This window comes from Canis aureus, chromosome 38 (assembly GCF_053574225.1).
Source record: "Canis aureus isolate CA01 chromosome 38, VMU_Caureus_v.1.0, whole genome shotgun sequence".
In the NCBI taxonomy this organism is placed as follows: Eukaryota; Metazoa; Chordata; class Mammalia; order Carnivora; family Canidae; genus Canis; species Canis aureus.
Genome location: NC_135648.1, coordinates 18,359,458 through 18,386,429, shown reverse-complemented (window position 1 = coordinate 18,386,429; position 26,972 = coordinate 18,359,458). Strand labels below are relative to the sequence as shown.

The following is a 26,972-nucleotide window of genomic DNA, read 5'->3' as shown; positions in this document are numbered from 1 at the left end:
GGTCAATTCTTTATACATGCAGCTCCTGCCATGATCTCACCTGATAGTCTGGGAGATGCACATAGGATGAACAGTGTTCACACTAACATAGTTTTATAAAAATCTGCAAGATAAATACAGGTAACCCATCTTTCTTATCGGCTCTTTTTAAATGCATCATAGCTAACTTTTCCATTTCAAGGACTGTGTGCAGGGTCCTTGCTAATACTAACAAGCAAAATGAGCAACCGGGAGAGACTAGGAACAGCCATTTTCCCCTGGTCATAGTGGCAGGAGAGAAAAGTATTTGATGCTGCTGCTCCTGCCAGTCAACTGTACTATTCAGGTTAGATATAGCTCATACCACAGTCCAAATTTTTTTTTGCAAGAAATCAGGCAGCTATCAATTGATGAGATCACTGGAAAGATACTACAGGCCAGAAATGCATAACAACCTTGTGAGAAATAGAGGCCAAGCAATCTTATTACAGAGTATTAAAAAATGTGATCTGAAGAGAAATTAAGAAAATGATCCCATTTACAATAGCACCAAAAATAAGATGCCTGGGAACAAACCTAAACAAAGAGGTAAAAGCCCACACTCAGAAAACTATAAAACACTGATGAATGAAATTGAAGACAATCCATGCTCATGGATTAGAAGAATACTGTGAAAATGTCTACACTACCCAAAGCAATCTATGCATTTAATGCAATCTTTATCAAAATACAGAACTGAAACAATCCTAAAATTTACATGTAACAGAAAAAGATGCTACTAGCCAAAGCAATCTTGAAAAAGAAAAGCAAAGCTGGAGGTATCACAATTCCAGACTTCAAGTTAAATTACAAAGCTATAGTAAAGCAGTGTGGTATTGGCACAAAACCTACAATTATATAGTCCATTAATCTTCAACAAACAAAGAATATGCAATAGGAAAAAGTCTCGGTGAATGATGTTGGGAAAACTGGACAGCTACATGGAAAAAAATGAAAATGAGCCACTTTCTTACCCCATGCACAAAAATAGATTCAAAAATAGATTTAAGACCTAAATATGAGATCTTGAAGCCATAAAAATCCTAGAAGAGAGCATAGGCAGTAATTTCTGACACTGTTCACCGCAACATTCTTCTAGATATGCCTTCTGAGGCAAAGGGGGGAAAAAGGCAAACATAAACTTTTAAGACTCCATCAAAATGAAAAGTTTCTGCACAGGAAAGGAAACAATCCACAAAACTAAAAGGCTACCTATGGAATAGGAGAAGATATTTGCAAATGACATAGCCAATAAAGGGTTAGCATTCAAAATATAATCAAGAACTTACACAACTCAACACCCAAAACCCAAAAAAGCCAATTAAAAAATGGGCAGAAGACACACACATTTCTCCAAAGACATACAGATGACCAACAGACAATGAAAAGATGCTCAATGTCCTCAAGGAAATAGAAATCAACACTACAATGAGATATCATCTCACACCTATCAGGATGGCTAGTCAAATCACAAGAAACAAGTGTTGTCACGGATGTGGAGAAATAGGAAACCTCATGTACTGTTGGTGGGAATGCAAACTGGTACAGCCACTATGGAAAACAGTATGGAGGCCCCTCAAAAAGTTAAACACTATCCAACAATTCAGCAATCGCACTACTATTCACCAAAAAAAATACAAAAACACCAATTCAAAGGGATACATGTGCATCACTATATTTATACATGCACCTCATTATTTACAATAGCCAAAATTATGAAAGTACCAAGTGTCCATCAGTTGATGAATGAAGAAGTGTGTACACACACACACACACACACACACACAGAGGAATATTATTCAGCCATAATAAGCAATGAAATTTTGCCACTTGCCACATGGATGGATCTAGATCTAAGTGAAGTAAGTCAGAGAAAGACAAATATCATTGATTTTACTCACATGTGGAATTTAAGAAACAAACAAGCAAAGAAAAGAAACCAAGAAACAGATTCTCAACTATGGTTACTAGAAGGGAGGTAGATGAGAGTGAAATAGGGGATTAAGGAGTGTACTTGTGATGAGCACCGGGTGATGTATGGAATTATTGAATCACACTACTGTACACCTGAAACTAATGGAATATCAAATGTTGACTACACTGGAATTAAAATGAAATAGAATTTAAAAATGCAACCTGAATATGCTCTTGCTGTGTGGTCTTATTTACTGTGTAGTATAAATTCCAGAACTTTTTTGGTTTCATAACTTTTCTTCAATTAATCTTTTCAGCATTTTTAAAGATACATGGTTAATGAAAATTTAGTTAAATTCCATTGTCAAGGCTAATTATCAAGTATAAATTACATAAAATATCAGCATTTACCATCCCCCACAAGAGCTATTGTGTTAAACCAACCTTGGGGAAAAAAAATCAGAAGACAAAACTATAGAAGAACCAATGTCAACTTCAAAAGTTCTAACTATTTCAGTAAAGCTATACCAGGAGGTAATGACTTAACACATTTAGCTACACAAGAGGAGTTTACATATCACTCTGAGAAGCAGGACTTTTTTATTTTACTTAAATTCAATTAATAACATCTAATGTATCATTAGTTTCAGAGGTCGAGTTCGGTGATTCATACAACACCCAGTGCTCATTACAGCACATACCTTCCTTAATGCCCATCACCCTGTTATCCCATCCCCTCAGATGAAATGTTATTCTTCTAAGATATTTTTGCTTATTTTCAATTCCAAGTTTTCTTGTGCAAAAAGAAAATTGAAGCAATAGCTATTATTGCTTTTGTTCCATTAGGATAACAACAATTCAATGATGCCAGTTTTACACCAGTATCATCAGATGGGTTTTAAAAATCAGTTAACAAGGAAGGAAAAGACTAAGATTTTTAAGATGGTGAAACTCTCCTGCATCAAACAGCAATAGTGGAAGCATATCATTATACATGTGTCAAAGCCCACAGAACCATACAATCCATAAAGTGAACTTTAATGTAAACTATGAACTACAGTTCATGACAATTATCAATACTGGTACATCAATTTTAACAGATGAATGACATAATATATATTAAAAATCAGTTAACTCTAATCATGGTTCAAAGTCTTCAACCATTTCAAGGAATGTAAGAAAGGCTTTTGGAGATTTCATAAAATAAGAACATTTGAAATTCTGAATGCTATTGAAATTCATTTAAAAAGTTAATGAACACATGTAAAAGTATGTGTTTGTCATACTAATATGAACACAAATTTTAGTAGATATAGCATTATAGTAAAAAACATTCTTACCAAATTGAGAAACTTATGAGTAGGAATGTACTTGAAATAGGCTGCATGACTATATCGTTTATAACTGCGTGTAATAAGGTGAAATAGTCTACCAATCAAGGTAAAAATCTGTACATGTGAAAATGTACAGGGATCCCTGGGTGGCGCAGCAGTTTGGCGCCTGCCTTTGGCCCAGGGCGCGATCCTGGAGACCCGGGATCGAGTCCCACGTCAGGCTCCCCGGTGCATGGAGCCTGCTTCTCCCTCTGCCTGTGTCTCTGTCTCTCTTTCTCTCTCTGTGACTATCATAAATAAATTAAAAAAAAAAAAATTAAAAAAAAAAAAAGAAAATGTACAAGTATTTTACTGCATTTAAAGTTCCGTTAGGGCAGGGAAAACTAGGAGCCATAGGCAAAAAACTATCTTTCCATCTAATTTTGTAAATAAAATTTTACTGGAACACAGTGTAGTTGATAGAATTGTATCCCTCAAAAAGATATGTTCTAGTCTTAATCCCAAGTACTTATGAATGTGGCCTTCCTTGGAAAGGAGACCTTTATAGTAATCAAGATGAGCTTATAATGAACAAGGAGGAGCGCTAATAACTGGTATGTTTATAAGAAAGAAATTTGCACATAGTCCCAGAGATGCAGAGATGGACACACAGGGAGAAAACCATATGACAGAGACAGAGATTGGGTACTTATGCCGCCATAAATCAAGAAATGCCAAATATTGCCAACCACCACCCACCAGAAGCTAGGAGACACATATGGAGCATATTCTCCCCTCAAAATCTATAGAAGGAACCAACTTTGCCAACATCTTGACTTTGGATTCGTAGCCTCCAAAATGTGAGGGAGTAAATTTGTTGTTTTAAGCCAACCAATGGGTAGTACTTTGTTACAGGAGTCCCAGGAAACCAGTATGTGCAACCACGCCCTTTGGGTTACTGTTGTCTATGGTCGCTCTCCTGCTACAGTGACAAAGGTGAGTAGTTACGCCAGAGATCATCTGGCCCACTTGGTCTTAAATACTCATCTGTCTCTTTACATAAAAAGTTGACTGAGTCCTAAGGTAGACAGAGACAGATGTTTTTAATAATTCCTGTGTTAAATACAAAAATATATTCAGGGCAGCACATGCTTCCTCTTTTGTTGGCCATCAACTACGTTTTAGTAGTAATTATAACATTTGACATACAAATTAGTTTAAAGAACCAATTTGTTTAAGTTATATGTCCAACAGTGACTTTCTTTTTTTCTAATCAGCCCTCTAAATGTCATTTACATTTTCTTTACATCACCTGGAAATATTTAATCGAAGTACTAGTAAATGGAGCATCAAGATATTTTGGCTTTTTAAGTTTTTAGTTAATTGTAATTATTGAAAACAAATCTTACATTAAGAATTTAATTGGCCCAATGCAACTGAGGTAGGACTGAAAAAATGATGAGAACTGAATAGGGGACAGGACTTAATTTAGGAATTTATGAATTGTGCTTTATATTATTTTACACTGTGGGAGGAATCTTTCAATGGAAATCCCAATTTTAATTTTAAATTTCTGATTTCTGAACCTACAGAAAAATTAGACTCAAAATTCTGCAACAATCTATGAAGCCTATTATCCTTAATATGCAACTCAATTTTATAAGAAAACTAAGAATAAAGCAGTTTGGGGAGGAAATTTTTTTAGAAGTCACACCACTGATCTATTAGATACAGATTCATTTAAGATACCAAGATTATCCTCCTTATATTAGTTTTAATATTTAGATTATGAACATGAAGTCTTTTTTGTTTTAATGTACATAGATTTAGAATTTTAAGGACCTTATTCTTGATAAATTTTTGGATAGAGCTATAGCATAGTCCTACCAACTTAATTTTTCATCAAAAAATTAAGATGTTCCTCTCACGGGATTTTTGTTATTTTAGGGCCTCATCTCACTCTCAAAATATCTCAGTTTGGTTATTAATTATGTAGTCACCCTCTGTACAGTGGGTGTCTCTTTCTTCACCTGTAAAATGAAGTTAAATTATATGGCTCCTCAGCTTCCTTCCAGGTCTTCCAATTTCTTTGATGCTAAACCAACCCTCTTCACTTGACAGATGAAAAAAAAACTAAAGCCCAGAGTAGGGGATAGGGAGGATTTTCCTTAAGCCAAAGAATATGGAGAAGAGACTAAAGCCTAAGCACCTGGACTTTCAAGACTTGGACCATTTTTGCCACACCAGATTGTATGCACAAAACCTCTAAGGAGCTTTCCATCTAAGGCCACCTATAATTACAAACCAGACTTGATTCTAGGAATTTTGAGTATTTCCACCTGATTATTTTAAGTCTCAGCATTATCATAGAAAGTCATTTTTCGTGTTTCAGCTATTCTGAAGATTTTAAAGAATTAAACAAATGTTGTTCATCACACCAAGCTTCAAAACCTATCATGCGTTACTTCTTGACTTGGATGCTCCATATTTTAAGGGAAATGTTTGAACAATGTATTCAGCTAAATCATCTGACAGAGAGGTCAACACTTCCTGTCTAGGATACTAAACACATAATTAGAGACACATTTATCTCAACAAGCCTAGCCTTAGTGGATCCTACAGATGAACTAATTTAAATCATTTCTAACATGAAAAATTATCAGGCTTATGTCTTCTTTCTGCTCGATCTAACCTTGCATTTCAAGAAATGAACAATGAGTGAGTTTAATCAAAGAACACTTATTAAACTCTAGGTGAAGCCTTTTTCAGGGAAAATTAATATTTAAATAGAAACACACTGTCATTCTGGAAGAATTATTTTAAGTCTGCCACGCTGGTACAATAAAATTAGTCCAGCTGAGTAAACTTGAATTCTAAAAAAATATATATATACAGGAATTCACAAAGAACTAAGAGAAACGGCATAATAAAATTTAAAGAGAAAGTATCCACATCTCTATTTAGAAGCTACATTTTTTGCACTTACTCCTATGTTACCCCTATATGCTGGTTATCTTTTGTTGTAAAATGAACTGCTACAGAAATTAGTGACTTCGTCTTTTAATTAGAGCTGATTGTCCTGTGGGTCAAGAATTCAAGCAGAGCTCAGATCAGGTATTCTGTTCCATGTGACACCTACAGAGGTTACTCAACAGCATTCAGCTAGGTGATGGGCTGATCAAAGAGTCCAAGATGGCCTCACTCCCATGTCTGGCACCTTGACACAGCCTGGCTCAGTTTGGACTGTTCACCTGAACACCTCTGTGTTCTCTCCAGTACTGAAGGTCTCAGAGTCCTCAACTTAGGACTTATGCTGTGGCTCAGGGTTTCTAGAGACAGTGTTCCAAGAAGCCCAAGTAAAACTTGCAAGGTTATTTTATGATTTAGCCTCAGAAGTCCCAGTGCATCACTTGTGCCATATTCTGGTCAAACAAGTCACTAAGGCCAGCCCAGATCCACGGGGGAGAGGAATTGGGAGTCTTGAGATTAGTAAAAACAAATAATTTGTACGCATCTTTAATTTCCTCTACCTACCTTATTCCCCTAAAGGATTTTTGATAATTTACACACACAAAAACATTAAGTGATAAATATATTTAAAGACTTTTTTTAAAAAACTAGGTACTTAGACAATATATTCTGGCCCCTGCCTATCTTTCTGACTTTTCTGGTTTAGGTCATAGATTAGGACCTCCCATATAACAATGCATACAAGTGGTGACAGCAAGCATTCTAGTCTCATTCTTCATTTCAGAGAAAATGTATTTGACACTGTACCTCCAGCTATCATTCCTGCTACAGGATTTTCTTATTCAAACATGATTAACAGATAGTATCATATTCTTAATTCCCTTCACCTATTTCACTCATCTACCCAACCACTTCCTCTCTGGCAAACACCAGTTTGTTCTCTATATTTAAAAAGGGAATTTGTTTCTCAAATTCCATGCATGAGTGAAATTATATGGTATTTGTCTCTGACTTATTTCATTTAATGTTACACCCTCTAGCTCTCCCCATGTTGCAAATAGCAAGATATTGTTCTTTACTGCTGAGTAATATTCCATTATTGATGTGCCACATCTTCTTTACTTACTCATCTACTAATGGACACTTGGGTTGCTTTCTGCTCTTGGCTATTGTAAATAGGCTGCAATAAATATTGGGATGCATGTATATTTTAATGTTTTTGTCTTTTTTGGATAAATACCTTGTAGTGAAATTACTGGATGATATGGTAATTCTAATTTGAGGAACTTCCATTTTGATTTCTACAGTGGCTGTACCAGCTTGCCTTCTCATCAACAATGTACAAGAATTTTTTCTCCATATCTGGTATTTCTTGTGGTTTTGATTTTAGCCATCCTGACAGGTGGGAGGTGATCACAGGGTGATTTCTATTTGCATCTCCCTGATTATTAGAGATATTGAGCATCTTCTCATGCATTTGATCCACTGTAGAATTTTTGTAGGTAGTCATCAGATTAAGGAAGTTTACTTCTATTCCTGGTTTGTTAAACTTTTTACTCTGGATGAATACTGAAGTATGACAAATTCTTTTCCTATTTCTATTGGGATTATAGGATTTTTGTCATTTATTCTTTGAACACGATGCTTTACACTGACTCTGTTTCTAATACCAAGTGAATACTGAATTCCTAAAATAAATCCAACTTGGTCATGATCTCTTTTCGTGTCCTCTTAAAAAAGTATTTTGATTCAAGTTCTAATATTTAAGTTAGGTATTTTGCATCTGTGTTCATGAAGGCCCGCAGTTTTCTATTTTATGACCTCTATGTCAGATTTTAGTTAGAGATTATTTGGCTCTGGGGAGTGGGGGGAATGAAGGAACGACAGTTGGGTTTATTTCTCTTCCTTTTCCCATTCCTTCTTTTCCCTTCCCTTCCAGTTGTGAACAATCCAGTGCTAAAGCCATCAGGTGGAGAACAAGGAAAATATTCAAGGCAGTTGGGGGAAAAAAAAAAAAAAAAAGATGCCAGAGTCCTAGCAAAGTGAAAAGGGCATCCACACAGTGAGATATCCAGCACAAGGGGTCAGACTAAGCAAAGTGAGGCGGTGATCTGAGGAGGATAGTTTATTAAATTTCAACCTTTCTTTTCTATTGGACAGGCACTTAAGACTATAAATACTATAAAGACTATAAAGACTCTTTTAGTGGCATCCCACACACACACAGGAAGGTATATACCTATTTTCTTCCTGACTTTAGTTCTAAGTATAGTCTAGTTTCCATTACAATTTCTTCAATTTATGAATTGTTTAGAAAGGTGTTTTTTTTTTAGTTTCCATATATGTGGGAACTTGATTAATTATGACATGAACTAAGCTGCTATAACATAACCTAAAAATAAGCTTTAAAAAAAAATGAAGCATACTTCTTTCAGAGGCAGGTGAGCAAGCCAGATTGAACGGAATGTGATGTTCAACGAGTCTGTCCATTTTGTTGCTCTCCTAGGATGCTGCTCTCCTTAGCAGAGCAAAGTCGCCTCACCAACACTCCATCTACATTCCATCCCATGGACAAGACAAAGAAAAAAAAAAGTTAAAAGCCATTTTCTTTCTAAAACAAGTCACCAGGAAGTTACACCAAGTGCCTCCACCTGAAAAAGATCTCCAGACCTAGTTGCAAAGCAGGTAGAACTACCATGTTTCTAGCTAAATACTGAGTTCTACTCCTAAAGTAAGAAGAGGGAATGGATACTGAGAAATAATTAGCATTCTCTACCATGGGAGTTTTTAGTTACCTTTATGTTAGCCATTTTTAATTAATTGAACTGTGGTAAGAGTGTGGTCTCTATAAGCTCAATCATTTGAAATATAGTGATGGCACAAGGCCTCCTAAAGGGTCATTTTACATAAGTGTTTCCTACATGCTTGACAAGTACACATATTCGATTGTTTTGTGCAGTGTTCCTCCATATGTCTACTAGGATCAATACTGCTAATTGCATCGTTCAAGTCTCTTATATCCTGATGTCTTGTCTGCTTAACAATTACAGAAACAGTTGTATTGAGTCTCCCATCGTCCTCAAAGTCATTTGCTTTGTGCTTGTCAGTTTTTGCTTTTCATATTTTTAAAGCTATTACTATATACATTGTTTGATCTATGAATGTTAATCATTCATCAATATGGAATATGATCCACTATCTCTAACAATATTTGTTTGAAAGACTGTTATATTTGAATAACTACACCAGCTTTTTTTTTTTTTTTTTTAAGTTACTTTCTCCATTCCTTTCACTTCAAACCCTTTTGGTACACCAATGTTTTAGTTTCATCCACAAGAGCTCTACTGGGGTTATTTTTAGTCTAATTTTTGTCCTTTACATTAGGAATTATACATATGGCTATTACTAATGTATGGATTCATTTCTAACACTCTGCTTTTTATTTGCTCTGCCTTTCTGTTCTATTTTCTTCATTTCCTATTATCATTTGAGTTCTGCCCTTCATTTCATTTTTCTATTAATTTTTATTGTTTCTGTTCTCTCAGACCTGCCCTAAAATAATTCGGTAAACACAGGTAAGTTTTACAAATTTAGAATTAGTATTTTTATTCCTTCTGCTACGTGGTCTGCCAACCTTTAAATGTTTTAACTGTTAGCTCTGGTCTACCACTTTATCCAATAGCTTATTTCTGTCCATATTCTATCTTGTTTTTAAAACTCACAAAAATCAGACACTTTTCTTTAACAGCATTTGTTTCTATTTACCATTCACAGATTTCTTTCCTAGCCATTCCTTTTTGCCTTCCTGGTGCTTGCTTCTGTAATAATTATTATGTTGCTTTCTAAGCTACAGGTTTTATATATGTGAAAAACTGGTATAGACACCCAATTTTATTTCTTTAAAATAGTTTGCCCTTGTTCCTGAAAGGTGGTTTACTTACTGGCATATCTTCTTTTTCTCTTCTATTAGGCCTTTGAAGGTATTTTTGTACTCTGGAACAGCAATGCAAATCAAAACCAAGTCTGCAATCTATCGTCCCTTAATCCTCCCTTTGCCTGCTCTGAAGTTTTTCTACTGTTCTCCTTTGTTCCTCTTGGATTTCTATTAATAAAACTTTCTAAAAAAAAAAAAAAAGATTAAGAGAAGTTAGTTTATTTCCCATTGCTTTGTCTCTCTCTGCTGTTAATTCTGTTTGTGGTCATTCTTTCTTCAACTGTGTCTGAACAGTTTAAACTATCCAATAAAATTTCACTTCCATTACTGAAGTTCCTCTATAAACTCTATATGGCTATTTTACCATCTCATTGGTTATTTTTTGATAGTTTATTTTTCTTTGATCTTAAATATATCTTTTTTGTTTCTTTAAACATTAGACATTCACAGTTTTTATTGTACATATACAAATTGTTTTACCTGCAAACTTTGATATTGCATAGTTTGCTGTTTGGGCTAATTTTGTGATACTTTCTATCTCCTTTTGTCTCTTAATTGATAAGCTCATCTTATTTGCAAAATTATCACTGAATATTCTTGAGGTTTGGGTTTAAAGTGCATTCTTCAAGAAACGTCTTTGTTTTTCCCCATGCATTTTAAGGTATAACCAACCTGGGTTTTTTTTTTTTTTGGGGGGGGGGGTTGTTTTGTTTTGTTTGAAAGATTTGAGAGAGAGAGAGAGAGCACGTGCACAAGAGTGAGGGCAAATGAGCAGGGGGAGGGGCAGAGGGAGAAACAGACTCCATGCTAAGCAGGGAGTCCAGTGTGGGGCTTGATTCCTAGATCCTGGGATCAAGATCTGAGCAAAAGGCAGACACTTAACCAACTGAGCCACCCAGGTCCCCAACAGGCCTGTTTCAAGACCATTTTTCATGAATAATCCCACATGTCTGCAGAGTTCAGACTTTCTGAAATAAGAACACTGGTGAACTTTATCAAAAGAGAACAGAGTATCAAACATGTCTTGGAAGCTTCAGACACTGTATTGCTCCAGAAAGATCTAGAGATTTATCTTCTAAATGCTTATATTTCACAATAGGGTCTCCCTTTCCCTCTACCCCCTCCTCTTTCCCCACCTCAGAAAAGAAGGGATAATGTGCCAGCCATCCTATAGAGCTTCAAGTCTCCAGATTTTGAGGTTCCTCTCCAGTATCACAGGGCAATACCACAATACTATCATGTTGCCCTGTGAAGACTGTAGCTTAGAAAATCAGTGCTAAGATGCTTTGTTAATAATCTGTTTTCTGATCCAGAGTCCTTATGTTTCCTTTCAGAGTATCTATATATAAAATTCTAGTCTTACATATAATTCATAAATGATCAAGAATCAGCAGATACCCTTGGTGCAATCATCTTTCACAGCTTCCTCCCCTCTCTGGTTTTTGCTTTCTCACCATACATGGCCTTTAAGAATTTGCCTTACGTTTCTTCTAGTGTTGCATGTGGGTATGTGTGTGTATAAATAGAAGCTTTGTTCCTTATTTTGCCTTTTATCATTCGATCATGTCATTATTTAATGCTTTTAACCATAAATTTGACATTTATTATTTGCATTATCAATTCTGACATCTTTTGGTTTGAAAATGCCCAGCATTCTTTCCCTACTTACTGTTAAACTAAACTACCAATTTTCGGGATCCCTGGGTGGCGCAGCGGTTTGGCGCCTGCCTTTGGCCCAGGGCGCGATCCTGGAGACCTGGGATCGAATCCCACGTCGGGCTCCCGGTGCATGGAGCCTGCTTCTCCCTTTGCCTGTGTCTCAGCCTCTCTCCTCTCTCTGTGTGACTATCATAAATAAATAAAAAAAATTTAAAAAAAATAAAAAAATAAAAAAATAAACTACCAATTTTCTTGGGGAAGGGGGATGTGAACAGCACAGACTTGAGCTATGTTTTACGACTGAAACTCATGGGAAAATTTGATCCATTCACATGTACTGTCATATGAAAGATACTTATTTTATGGTTCTGCTTTTAGGCTTAATTTAATAGTTCATCTTTTTCCTCCTTTTTTTTTTTCTGGTTTGATCAAACTGTTCATCATTCTAGCCTCTCCCCTTTCTATGGAAATTCTGACTTCATTTTGGTGACTACTGACTGTCCACATGCATCATATACATCTAACTCCATAATTTCCATAATTACTTGAGAAAAGACACCATCTCCTTCCCCATGATGCAATGTATCCTACACTGTAACTACACCAGGTCTACTCTTGCTCTCCTTCCTTCCCTACTTTAAATGATTCCTTTCTTTCCTTCACTTTCTCTTCTCTCAAGTACTTTGCAATTCTTTTATTTCCTGCCCTCACTGCCACACACTAGATTTTAGAGGTGGCTTATATGTATTGAAAATTTCCCTTAGAGTGTCTAATCCAGTAATATTTTTAAGCATTCTCCTCATCCATTTATGTTTACAAACAAAACTACACACACATGTACACACATAAGTAGATACATAAGTACTGCTCACTATTCTTTCATCTTTCTTCAGTTTGAGGCCTATGGATACATTTATTGTTTGATCAAACTCTTCATTATTTTCCTCAGACACAATATATAGGTGATAAATTAATGATAGCCATTAATGCTTTTTCATAAATATTCAGATTCTCTTCCTCCCAGACACATCATAGAATTACACTTCCCTGCTCCCGTTGAAGTAGGTCATGTGGAACATGACACACTTTAGTCAAGGAAATGTAATAGGGAGTGATAGGAAAGGAATGATCCCATAAAAAACATTACTACAGTAATCATGAATATATTCATTAAAACAGATCAGAGTTCCTTTGCAGACCGTCATGTTAACCTATGCAGAATGTATAGCAAGAATATGAAATAAGCTTTTGTGTTAACTCAGATTTGGAGACTGGTAGCACAGCATAGATAAGACTGTCCTGACTGATACATACACTCTGACATCTTTCAAAGGCTTCCTTTTTCCTTAACATGTGCCTGATTCCTTGGCTGAATAAATTTGTTGATACAGTTCTTTACTCTGTCATTTGTAAACGTTGTTCTGTGTTTTTCTGACTTTTGATGTTATAAGAAGTATAGCTCAGTCTGGTTCTTTGTAAGATAGCTATTCTGTCTGGGGGAGTTTTATTCTCATTTTAATTAATGCCTGTTTTATTTCTATCTTCTGGTATTCCTGATCCAGGTTACAACTTCTGTAGCTGTTTTTCACTTCTTTTATCTTTTCCCTTATGGTCCTCATCATTTCATTTTTGCTGTGCTTTAATGTGTTTCTTGAAATTTTCCCAGGTCATTCAAGCTATAACAATAGTCTACTAATAATGCTGATGGAAAAATCATGGCTTTAGATCCAAATAGTGTTTGTCCCCACTGTATTTGAATCTTAAGTGCTTAATTCAAATTTTAATCATGTCCTTCAGGAAGTAGTAACATTGGCCATCTGACTGTTCAGCTTATTTCTCTGGCTTCTGAGCCTCCCTTAGATGACTTTTTTAAAGATTTATTTTTTTTATTCGAGAGAGTGAGTGAACATGCACACGTGTGCCTGAACATGTGCAAACCCAAGAGGGGTAGGGGCAGAGGGAGAGGGAGGGACAATCTCAAGTAGACTCTCTGCTGAACATGGAACCCAACATGGGGCTCAATCTCACAACCCTGAGATCATGACCTGAGCTGAAATCAAGTCAGATGCTTAATTGACTAAGCCACTCAGGAGCCCTAGATGACTCTATCTTCAATGGCTCATTGACACCTTTTTTTTTTTTTTTTTTTTTGAAGTATATTAAAAAGCAGAAAGCCTGCTGGCAGAAGGTAAAAGACTCTACTCCCTTGGACTTGAGGCATAAAACTATGCTGTTTTCCACTCAAGAGTCTTTCATGTTCTCTGTGGTCTCCTACACTCAGGTCTCAGAGGCAGGAAAGATAGCCCATTCCTTAATCTTCCCTCACCTCTTAAAGGTCAGAAAAACCATGAAATTCCAAGTTCTCCATATGCAATGCTTTATAACTCCAAGAATAAGCTTAGTCCACTGGAAAGGAAATTCTGCACAAGTATTCCAAGAATCCAAGTTGTAACTAAACCCAGTTACCCAGAGGTCACAGCAGCCATCAGGATCAAAATATGTATGAAGTTTACAGTTGGAAGATACAAGGATCAGAACCAATTGATCATCCTTTTCCCAGTGTATTTGATTTCTTCTTTCTCATTCAAGTCTCAGATCGGAAGTCAATGCCTTCGAAGAGGTACTCTCTAAACTATTCAGTCTACAGCAGCTACCCCCACTTTTCAACTGCTATATGATCAGCCCTAATTTAACTGCTTCAGAATACTTAATACTCAAATTATCTCACTGACCTGTGATTGTGTGTTTACTAGAATGTATATACTATAAAAGGTGCATTTGTCTGTTCAATGCCTGAAACCCTATAATGCTCTAAAAATATTTACTAAGAAGGGGAATCTGGGTAATTCAGTCAGTAAGCGTCACTCTTGATTTTGACTCAGGTCATGATTTCAGGCCTGTGAGATTGAGCCCTGCATTAGGCTCTGCACTCTGGGGGAATCTGCTTGAGACGCTCTCCTTCTCCCTCTCCCCCTGCTTGCTCACTCTCTAAAATAAGTAAGTTTTTTTAAAAAATATTTATGGAGAAGACTGAGTTTTCCTCCTTCATACTTTCCACCCACCTGGCCCTAAAAACCTAGATTAGTAAAATGCTATTAACTAGAAGCTTACATAGTAATTAAGCTTTCCCTTAGAGTATAAGCTTAGATATTTCAAGAATTCTCATGTAACACCTCTTTTTCAAATGCCCAATTTAGATTTAATCATGTATATTTAGCCAGAGTCCTTGTTATGCTTTCTTCTCTTCCTCATTTCCTCTATCTTGAAAAGCTCTTCTAAGTTGTCATTTGACTAAATTACAACTCCATGTATTTTCTTTAGATAGGATTCATGATCCATCTAAATCTTCATGTGTCAAAAAGTTCCCTCATTTACACTTTTAGAGGAATGCTAGCTAGCTTAGGTGTATTAAGTTTCTTGAATTCCAGGCCTCTCAACAGTCTGTAGGTGTTTTTTCCTCATCATTGATAAAGCAAAGCCCAATGCTAGAATTATCATATTTTCTCTGTAAGTAATAGTTTTTTCTTTAGAAGACTGTAACTGTTTCTCTTTAGCCTTGGAATTCAGAAATGTCACTTATAATTGACTCATTATAAATATGAAAGCACTGCTATGAGAAGTAAATATACTAGCTTTATGGGGTTAGCATCTAAGGGCATCAAACAAGTGCCCTGTGGAAGAGAGATGCTGGGTAAGCCAGGAAACTAAGTAAGGAGAGTTTGCTGAAGGTGGTCCCATTCTAACAGTGATTCTGATTCACTGAGGTGAGAGGGGGAATCAGCACTATCTCCTGAAAGTTCTTAGTCTCTGAAATTCACCAAGTAGTAGTACAGCTCAGAAGGAACAGTTTACCTATATTGCTGAATTAGCAACAGCAGCTCCAAAGATACTTGGTTAGGGTGCAAAACTAGTTCAAGGATAAAAAACATTTAAACTGTAGTAAGAAGGGAATACAAAAAAAATCCAGTAAAAACAATATCTAAAGCCATTTCCTAGCTACTGCTTTCAGTTTAATTACCTTAAATCATAAAGAACATGACAAATGAAACATTTTTCCTAACCAGCAATAAAAACTATGAGAGTATTGTGTTGAGCATTATAAACACATACTAGAAATACAGCTACTTGAAAAAGAAATATAAAAAGACAAAGTAGATAAATAAAAAAAATAGAAAAATATAGAAAACTAATTTCTTCCAGTTAATAATGGTCCTCTCGGTGAGTTTAAATCAACTTATGCCTTTGAGAACCGAAATTTTTATATAAATGATTGCTTGTACTCAACATAGAACAAGATTAAAAGTAAGTAATTAGAGTGTTTTAAAGAGCTATATGCTACAGCAACAATTTTTATCAAAATGCTTCAATATATAGTAAGGTCAGAACATAGTCATTTTCCTGAGCATCATGATGAAACAAACTATAACCTCAAATCTCGTTGACATATACACATTTTAATTACAGCATATTTTCTCATTACCTTGATTCCCAGAGAAATTCCCTAAGAGTTCACCAAAATCATCTAAGTATGCTCATTTCCATTGTCTCCATGTTCCCAGTATAGGTCACTAAACTCTCTGCAATCTGACACTTTTGGCTTTTGCCACTTGTATTAAAAAAGGAGAACATTCCAACTCTATGCAAGTATTAATAGGTTTCATCCTCCATTTCTCAAGCATTTTAGTGGCCTGTTTTGGCATTCTTATAATAAATGTACTTTTTTAAAAATGTATTAGCTGTGACTCAACCACAGTGACTTTATTAAAACCATTACCAAACCAATATTATTATGAGGGAAAAGAAAAAAAAATGTTTGAAATCAAACTCTCAGCAGTGTTATGCCTGGCTTTAAGGTATGCTAAAAGTGAAAAGAAACCAAGTTCTCCTTATTAACGGGGAGGATCCAAGGTGGGATTAGAAAAACAACTAGCTGATTTATTTGCTACTCCCATCCCTGCCTCACATCTCCTTCAAAGATTTCCAAGTTCTTTTGCCCCTGACAGATTTAGACACAGACAAGTCCCAAATAAATTAGCAGAGAACCCACACAATAAAAAAGCTGAGAGGTACAACAGCAGGTGCAATTCATGCCCCTATTCCAGACTCTTTTGCATTTAGAAGATAAAAGCAAACTACTAGAAGCTTTTAAGAACTACCTGCCAGGTAACCATGATACACATGTATAAACAGGGTCAATCTCAATAATCATTTACTCAAGTGCAATGTGGCTGCCAAATTCTTCCCTCCCAGGAAATACTTTGTGAGTACCAGATAATGAATTGTTTAGAAAAATAGTCTCTAACGAGCCTACGATATAAGTCATTAGTTTTTAGGTTCTCCTCTTCCTAGATAAGAGACTCACTGAGAAATTTTGACGTTAAAAATTCCATGCTCCAGAAGGCCAGGGAGGAAGATCTCAAATGATGAACCCTGGTTATCTTACCATAAAGGAGGACCTGAGGTGGGGGATGGGGAAGGCTTCTGTAAAGTAATATAAAAGGCTTCTTAGATTTCTGTTTCCAACATTAGGACAAACTATATACCCTGAAAAACCCACCTAACTGAAATAGCTAAAAGGCTGAATAAAATATTTAAAACACGTTTTGTAAAAAGCATTGCTGAGCTGGCAAAAAAGGGTGAAAATCTTCGGGTGCCAAAAATAAAATATAACTGAGAGATGAATATCAAAGCCACTTTCCACAACAAAGGCTCTGCTAAGCTCTGGACCCTACAGCTTCCTGCTGATAGCTACATAGGGCACCACAAGGAAAATTTCAAGCTCATCCAAAGTGGCTAACTTCACAGAACTGTCTGGACAAATTAAATCCCAAAGGTCACTCATCCCTCATCCTAAGGTCACAAAAATTAATGAAAGTGGGTATAAACTGTTCTCTATTGCTGGCTATAACAAGTTACCATAAACCTAGTTGCTTACAAGACTGAATCTATAAATATTACCTTATATGGCAGAGGCGATTTTGCAGATAGAAATATATTAAGTTGATTAAGATGGAAAGATTCTCCTAGATTATGAAGGTGGACCCAATGTAAATATGAAGGTGGGTCCAATGTAAATACACGCTGTCTATAAGAGGGACACAAATTTAATATTTTGTAAGTATGGCAGTCTCAAAATGTTAAGTTCAGGGGGTTTCTGAGGGTTCAAAAGAGAAGAACAGATTTCCTTGCTTTTTCCAACTTCTGGAGACCTACTGTAATTCCTGGCTCATTATTTCTTCATATCACCTCAACCTTCCTTTTTCATCATCTTATCTTCTGTCTTCTAGCTCTGACTCCTCCTGTGTCCCTCTTATAGATAGCCTGTATTTACATCGGGCCCACCTTCATATTTACATTGGGTCCACCTTCATAATCTAGGAGAATCTTTCCATCAGTCAACTTAATATATTTCTATCTGCAAAGTCACCTCTGCCATACAAGGTAATATTTATAAATCTCAGGGATGAAGACATGGACATTTTGAGGGATGGGTTATTCAGTCTACTACAAAGTACCTGAGATAAATTTGCAATTTCATTGAATAAAAATCTCCTCTGTGGTTTACTGGTGTTCACATCAGTCTGCAGCTTAATTTCACTATTTGTGTAGCCCAAAACATCAGTTCAGTTGGTCCTAAGTATATAGTGGCTACAGTGGACTAGCAGTTTCAAATGCATATCCTCTCTGGAGTCCTGAACTCACTCCCTGGCTCAGACCATTACTCTAGGAAGCATCTGAAAAAATAAGCAGCTCACAGACAAAAGTCACAATATCAGAAATCAAGTACCAGAAATCAAAGTCTACAGAAACAACTTTCAGCAGTCAGTTGAGGGAAAAAAAAAAAAAAAAAAAAAAAAAACCCTCAGATTATTTAATCATATTGAATGTTAAATGCATTAAAATTTAGAATTTTAGAACTATGGGAAAGGAATAAGACCATAAAGCATATCCAAGCAGATTTTTAAAGAGCCAAAATAGAACTCTAGAAATAAATATAATTTAGGGGCACCTGGGTGGCTCAGTCAATTAAGCATCTAAATATTTTGGCTCAGGTCATAATCTCAGCATGATGGGATCAACCCCTGAGTGATCTCTCCATTTTAGAACTCAATGTATAGATTATTTTAGCAAATTAAACAAGAAAAATAATAAACCATAAAAATAATATAAAAATAAATATAATAAACTATAAAAAAATCTGAAGAGATTACACAGAAAAATAACTCAAAGAAAATACAAAGGGGTTAAGAGACAGAATGAATAAGCTAATAAGTTCATTTAAATGGAGTTTAAGAAAGAGTAAATAGATTTGAAAAGAGTTAACATATAAACAGGTTGCCTAAGAGTTTTCTACAACTCAATATGAATGCTCTAGTTAAAAAAAAAAAAAATGAATGCTCTAGTTAATAACAAATGCCAAGACGATTAAAAGGAAATCTTTAGATATACAACAGTAAAACTGAAGAGCACTAGAGAATAAAGGGTCTTAAAGTGGGGAAAAAAATGATCTTCCAAGTAGTGGCTGTTAGAGTGATAGCAGACTTCTTCAAAGTAAGTGATAAAGCAGTAAAATTATATCTTAATGTGCTAAGAAAATACTAACCTGGAATTCTATGACCAATGAAATTAAACTTCAGTAAGAACCAAAATAAACATTCCAGTAAAAACAGTTTATCACCATTAGACTCTTACAGAAGATAAGAAATCAAAACCACATAAGTTGGTATTAAATCATAATTAACCACAATAAATATAAGTGGATTTGGCTCTCTAGTTGAAGGACAAAGATTGTTATTGCATTAAAAATGAAATCCAGCTACAGATGATATTGAAACTATTTAACAATTGGTATAATACAGGAACTAACCAGTCCAAACAGATTTGCCAACAAATCAGAGCTTGTCCTAATGATTATGCCCATATGGGATCATACTGACCAAATATCAGCCCTGAGTTCAGCCATACACTTTTTTTCATAAGTCACCTCTAAAACACACAGACACATAAATGTTGAAGATTTAAGAATGAAGATATACTAAGTACCAAAAGGAAGTTGATAAGGGATATTAACAAGATAAAGACAAAAAAAAAAAAAAGAAAGAAAGAAAAGCATTGCCAGAGCTAGATAATCACTATATAATCACACCAAAATTAAGAATGTGTTGGCACTGTTGCTTTTTCATTTCTTGTTCTTCACTGCAGCAACTTATCTTGTGCAGGCTTCACAGCTATTCGTAGTTGAGCCACACACATGCTGAGGTTTGGGAAGAATTCACTGAGGTATCCACAGGTTTTTCATTTATTATCCTTTTTAATTACTTTGGTTTATGAGCAGAGTTTGGGAAAAGTTTTAAAACTAAATTGTCATATTCATGTTACACTCACTTTGAAATTTTTTTTATTTTTTTTTATTTTTTTTTTTTGTTTTTTTCACTTTGAAATTGCTTCCTACTTCACTGTCACATCTTTCCCAAGGGTTGGTAAGAGGCAAATAAAATGCTACAAGTGTCCATCTTTCCAGGGCAGCATGCCAATCTACATGAGCTCTACCTCTGATTAAAATGTGGTCCCTGTGCTAATAGAGGTATACTGCCCAAAAGCCATTGGTCCTACTGAACTCCGTATCTTTACTCTCCACAGTTCAAGTGCTTGCCAAATAAAGAACAAAGAAGACACATTATACTCTGCTTTTCATGAGATAGTTAAGAATGAATTGAAATCTGAGAACTGAAAGGGAAAGAACAATTTACTCTGCTTACAGTTTCAATAAAGAGGAAAAATGCTTTGTGTGGATGCCAGCAATTATCCTGTATATTTTATTGTAATGCAAGCAGCCAGGCCTGGGTAGTTAACGCAATAAAGGCAAATGAATAAATCCCTGTCCTGTTATTATCTTTCAGATCCTGTGGATCTGTAAAAGTTGCATGAGAGAAAAGAAATGTTACTCAAATACCTTGAGGAAATGTTAATGCTGAAGAAGTGTTGGGAAGCTATGCAACCACTTAATTCCTCCTCCTGTCAACCACACATTATCCAGTTAACAGAAAGCTCAATGTGTTTTTCATGTGGGAGATTAACTTTTAGAATTGTTATGCTGATTACAAATAACAATCTTAAAAGTTTTTTTGTCAAACAACTATTCGTTCATTTCATGAGGATGGGCATTAGAAAAAAAATAATAAAAGGTAAAAATTAACCTATAGTGACAGAACATAGGTCAGTGGTTGTCTGGGAATGAGGGCAGGCCAGAGAGGGGCAGAGGGAAAAATTATAGAGGGGCACAAGGTGACAAATATGTTCACTTTCTTGGTTGTGGTGATGGTTTTGCAGATGTATCTAGATCAAACTTTTCAAATTGTACACTTTAGATGTGTGCAATTTATTATATGCCAATTATATCTCAAAGCTATTTTTTAAATGATAGAAATATATCACTTTATAATCCTTAATATCAGATAATCACCATCAATGGAAGGCTGCCAGCACCTGAAATTACTCAATTTAGTGATTAGCATTACTAACAGTAGGACAACCAAGACATCGTGGCCTCTTTGTGAAACACCTTGAAATACCCTTGGCCAAAAAATGACCTTGACTAAATATAATCAAGTTTCCAGTCTAGAGCTAACTTCCACATGTAAGAAATGGAGCAAAAAGTCAAATGAAACAAGGAACCAGAGAGACAAATCCTGACTGTGGAACATTCTCCAAGACAACTGACCAATCTTCTGTATAAACCAATGGCATGAAAAGGGATCTAAAAGGAGTAAAGGGTCTATTTTAGATTAACAAAAAGATTTATGGGATTTAACCAAATGCAACCTATGAAATTTATGTCCCTCATCCTTGGGACCCTATAATAATAATTGGATTATAGACTGGGTATTCAATATTACCAAGGAGTTTTGCTAGCTCTGTAAGGTATACTACAATGTCATCATGGTGTATAATGCAATGTCCTTAGGTTCATTTTTAAAGACCTAGAAGTGAATAACACATCTGGGATCTTCCTTAATATACTTCAAATATTTTTTAAAAGACAAAAAAAAAAAAGTTAGATAAAAATCTCATTAAAAAATCTAGCTAGTGGGGGATCCTCGGGTGGCTCAGCGGTTTGGTGCCTGCCTTTGGCCTGGGGTGTGATCCTGGAGACTGGGGATCGAGTCCCACATCAGGCTCCCTGCATGGAGCCTGCTTCTCCCTCTGCCTGTGTCTCTGCCTCTCTCTCTCTCTCTCTCTCTCTCTGTCTCATGAATAAATGGGTAAAATCTTAAAAAAAAAAAAAAAATCTAGCTGATGGGTAAGTGTTGCTCTTTAAACTAATGTGACTTTTGTGCCTATCTGAAATGTTCCAAAAAATTTAACGAAATTTCTTCATGAAATTAAACAGAGTTCAACTATTATAAAATTATCTGAATTCATACTAAATATAAGTATATATAGCCCCTAATTTATTTTATTAAATTTTTGACTGACCTAAAGGTATAGAATACTTTGTTAGCATACCCAACTAATTTGCTGGAGAATATTTACAGTGTGATCACAGGGATCAATGTCAACTATTAAGCTCAAGTATCATTGCACATAATGAGTAACAAAGTATTCAACAAATGGATTCTCAATATATACCAACAATATCTCCCCCATATTTTTTAAATTCTTACTACTGTACAATTCCACTGTACTAGGCATTTTACATATATGATTTCTAATCTATCCATAGTTTTAAAAAGTTGCTATTATTATCACCATTTTATAGAAAACAGACGTGTTATGTAACCTAACACCATAGTTCCCAAGTCTTCCAGAACACTAAGACCAGAATCTTTCCACTATCCAGAGTAAGAATCCTGCTAAACTTTATTTCCTACAATTTTACATATACTGATCCAATGGATTCTAATATAATTCTTGCCAAAGAAATAAACAAAGATGACCAATATGCAGAAAGTTGCAAAAAGTTCACTGCATTTTGATAGATTTTTAAATATGTCCAAAGGGATAATGTGATATCTTGTGAGGCATCCCTGTGTCCAGTCCTGCCTGGATTCCAAATTCAGCTCTGCCACTTACAATCTAAGTGGCCCTTGGCAACTTAACTAGTCTGTTTTGATGACAGAAATGTGAATAGTAACACCAAATGGTCGTTTAAACAACAATGGTAAATGATGAAATATGAAAATTTCCTAACTTCAGTGCCTGAGACATTGCTGCATTGTAAATGTGAGTGCATTCTTTTACTCACCTTTTATGATTTATGCATAAGGGAACAATTCCAGTAATAACTATTTTTTTGAATGTTAACCCTGATTGCCATTAGCAAAGGAATCATCTACTGCCCAATATGTTGCTTTTTTTGGCCCAAGGCATGGCTACCCAGAATCTTTCCATATAAAATTCTTGGTTTTAACTTAAACATGATATATAAGTCAGGGTTGTACTGCTATTCTCAGGAGTGGCTGGCGATGGGCAGCAGCATTTACCTTCAACACAATGTCACTTAAAAAGATGCTTTAGGGGAAATTGCTCCATCTTCAGTGTTTGGATCCTGTCTTGTACCCTGCCCCATTACCAAACACTTTAGCTAAGTCAGAAACTCAGCAGCACACTGACTATATTCACAAAGAACCAAGACAGTGAACCTTGACAGGCAAAAAGAAATAAAAATCTGACAATAATTCAGAAGAGGAATTTATTAAAGGCTTTTTATTATGCTATAGTCTGGGTAGCAATGAGTTCTGGTATCTAAAATTCTAACTTAATACATACCCTTACCAAGACCTCTAGACAGTTTTTGAGTTAATATTCAGATCAATATTCATCCATGGGAAAAAACACCCTGAGGAGAAAGACACACTACTTATCAGATCCAGAAAGAAAATTAAAATATATCTTTATAGAAAAGCACGTTCCTGAACATTATTTACCAGTAACCCACTATGATGCCCAATCTGGCCAAAGAATTAAAAGTAAGTTACTTTAAAATACATGTAGAGCATCTATCTAATCTTTGAAGAATTACTCATGTTCAAAGAAAGCAAATTTTCTTTTAATTAGATGACATTTTATTGTCAACCTCTACACAGCATGAAAAGGATCAAATCACAGGAAACTTACAAAAATCAAGGCATTGGAAACCTAAAATGTCACTTTCTTTACTTTTGCAATTCCCAGTTCTTAGGGTCATATTTGGAATGGTGGACAGAAGGAGGCAAAATGCAATTTAAAGGCTTCCATTCACTCTCAAAGGCTTCTCCATTTCCATAGCCCTAGTGTGCTGGCCACCCAAGGTTTAGCTCAGGAGAATTAAGACCTGCTATGTGTAACAAGTAAGTCCTACAAGCTCTTTAAGGGGTGCTCGAGAGACCTGAATATATATTACATAGCTCTAAAAGCTGCCAGTATTTATATCTGAAATCATCACTCACCTGGGATTGAGATAGTCAAGAAAACAGGAAAACTTTCTTAATTACAGATAATGGGCAAGATAAAAGTTTACATGTTTATATAAACTGATACTCCCAGTGAACTAGAGTCTTTCAGATTTTTGTGGACTTGGAAAATAATCACATGAACCCTTATTATATACAGTAGAGAGCTATAGATGGACAAGATGAAAAAAGTGGAGAAATTACACTATGAAATGTATTATAGCTTGCAAAAATTTATACCCTATTAGATGGAGTAAACTCTTTAAAATTGTAATCCTTTATTCAAATCAATAGTTGTCAATTTCCATATATATATGTTACAATAGGTAGTTATTAAAGATTCTGATTCTAGGACACTAGCCTCAGAGTCTCTGATTTAGCAGGCCTTGGAAAGGACACTGGGAATCTGAATTTTTCATAAGCGCTCCAAGTAATTGTAACGCACATGGGCTGAGACCTGTACTTTGAGAAACACTTCAGTAAAGGAGGAAACAAACCCCATGAACTTGACACTCAGTAAAACTGCAGTAGAGATAAAACCCCAAATTTAAAATACATGTATATATTGAACGACAGCCATAAACAATGGTGATCAGGTAAAGCAATATGTCTGAGGAAGTGAAATGGAAAGCAGAGGCAGAACTCAAGCCAGCCATTACAGTCTACCTCTTGAAGCTAAGGGATATAATTGAGGTACAAAATCTAAATCTAAGGAGGGTTTTTTGTTGTTGGTTTGGTTTGGTTTTTTTTTGCAAAGAAGAGAAAGGAATATGAATAACCACCAGCAGCTTCATTGGACTGGATATGGCTGTCAGCAAATAAAGCCCCTTAGATGGACTAAATCTGCAAAAAGCAGTGGCTGCCAGAGGGAAAAGGGAAATTTTGAAAAGGGAAAGTTCACTAACTGCCTATTTACTTCAATTAGGAAAAGTTAAAAGAAATTCACAATAAATGCTAGATACAAAATTTCATCTTGACTCTTCCAATTAATCATGCTGCAACACCTGGTCTAGGAAATAACCTCTTTCAAAGATAAATAAAGCAAAACAAGAACTATTGGCAAGGAAAGGGATAAAAGGGAGAAAGAAAAGAAGAAAAGAAAGGAAAGAAAGAAAAGAAAAGAAAAGAAAAAAAAGAAAAGAGAAAAGAAAAGAAAAGAAAAGAAAAGAAAAAAAAGAAAAGAAAAAAAAGAAAAGAGAAAAGAAAAAAAATAAAAGAAAAGAAAAGAAAAGAAAAAAAAAGAAAAGAAAAAAAAAGAAAAGAAAAGAAAAGAAAAGAAAAAAGAAAAGAAAAGAAAAGAAAAGAAAAGAAAAGAAAAGAAAAGAAAAGAAAAGAAAAGAAAAAAAGAGGGTAAAACCCTCACTGGAAACTTTTCACCATGAAGCAAATAAAAGTTTTACTAAACCTTGTAACATGAATTCCTAAAACTTGGAAAAGTAACAGTATGAAACAAGAACACAATGCAGAGATGAAAGAGCTCAGGATAGAGATGGAGAAAAAGTAGGAAGATAGGAAACCTAACTAGCAGAAATAGAAGATGTTGGGGGAGAGAGGGAGAGCATGAGTAATAAAACTATGGCTGAAAAGCAAAATTAAAAGAATCAGAATGGATATAGTTAAAGATACAGAAGAATATAAAGCAGAAGTGAGAGTAAAATAAAATGCAAGTTAAGTTTTTTTAAAAAATTAAAAATAAAATGCCAGTTATTGAGGGATAGCTTGTGTATAACTTGCTACCCAAAGCGGGGGAAACAAACAATAGAGCAGGAAACTTACAGCCATAATTTGAGGTGGGGAGGGGGGTACTCGAAGTGAAACAAACACACACACACACACACACACACACACACACGCACACAGTTATGCTGAAAGGGTACTTCATGTTCCAAAGAAAACTAACCCCAAATAGCAAATACCAGAAATAGTCTACTCATGTGTGTTTACTTCAAAGCCAAGACTCATCTGGATAGTCAAGCAAAAACTTACCAAGTAACCTATAAGGATAATAAGATAGGCTGGCCTCAGTCTTTTCCACAGAAATATTCAAATTTAGAAGACAGTGTCTTCTGAGGAAGTGACATGGAAAGCAGAGGCAGAGCTCAAGCCAGACATCACAGTCTACCTCTTGAAGCTAAGGGATATAATTGAGGACAAATCATACATACATACTCCAAAAGAGTAAGACAAATCATACATACTCCTAAAACATGTAAGTATGAATCAAGAACTTCATACCTAGCCATATAAAGGTGTTGTGATTTCTTTTGCCTATTTTAAATAAGATTTCTACTTTTTAAGTAACTTTTAATCGATACTTTTCTGTTCTTCTTAAAAGATCCCTAAAATTGTATAAGCTTCACAAAACCTGGATCTAACACCAAGACAGCCTAGAAGAAGAAATCTTAAATGTAATCATGTCAACTACGACTGCCAGCATGATAGATTCTTCCTCTTACAAATCTCTTGATCATGCTTTTCATTGGCAGAACCAAAACAGAACCCTGCTTACAAGGAAACTTGAGCAAGAGTTTCCCTCAAATACAGGGGCTAGCATAGAAAGGACAAAAAATGGTAAGGAAATGCTTAAGAATTACATCAGCTACTCAGGAAAAAAAAAAAAAAAACACTTGACGTCTAAAAGAGTTTTCTTCCTCTGTCTCTTAAAAATCCACCAGAGCTATCAATTGATGAGTATCTTCAATATCTTTCAAATTAGGTGCTACTTAATCATCC

The 26,972-nt window shown here is 35.4% G+C and overlaps 1 long non-coding RNA gene across 2 annotated transcripts in view; it reads right to left on the bottom strand.

Moving 5' to 3' along the window:
* The window catches only part of LOC144307180 (uncharacterized), an 87,232-nt gene that overhangs the window by 31,553 nt on the left and 28,707 nt on the right, over positions 1–26,972 (bottom strand). For both annotated transcript variants that reach the window (XR_013374108.1, XR_013374109.1), the window contains exons 4-5: positions 10,157–10,333; positions 8,642–8,768 (exon numbers count right to left, since the gene is read on the bottom strand). This is a non-coding gene — a long non-coding RNA (uncharacterized LOC144307180). The remainder of the gene's footprint in view (positions 1–8,641; positions 8,769–10,156; positions 10,334–26,972) is intronic.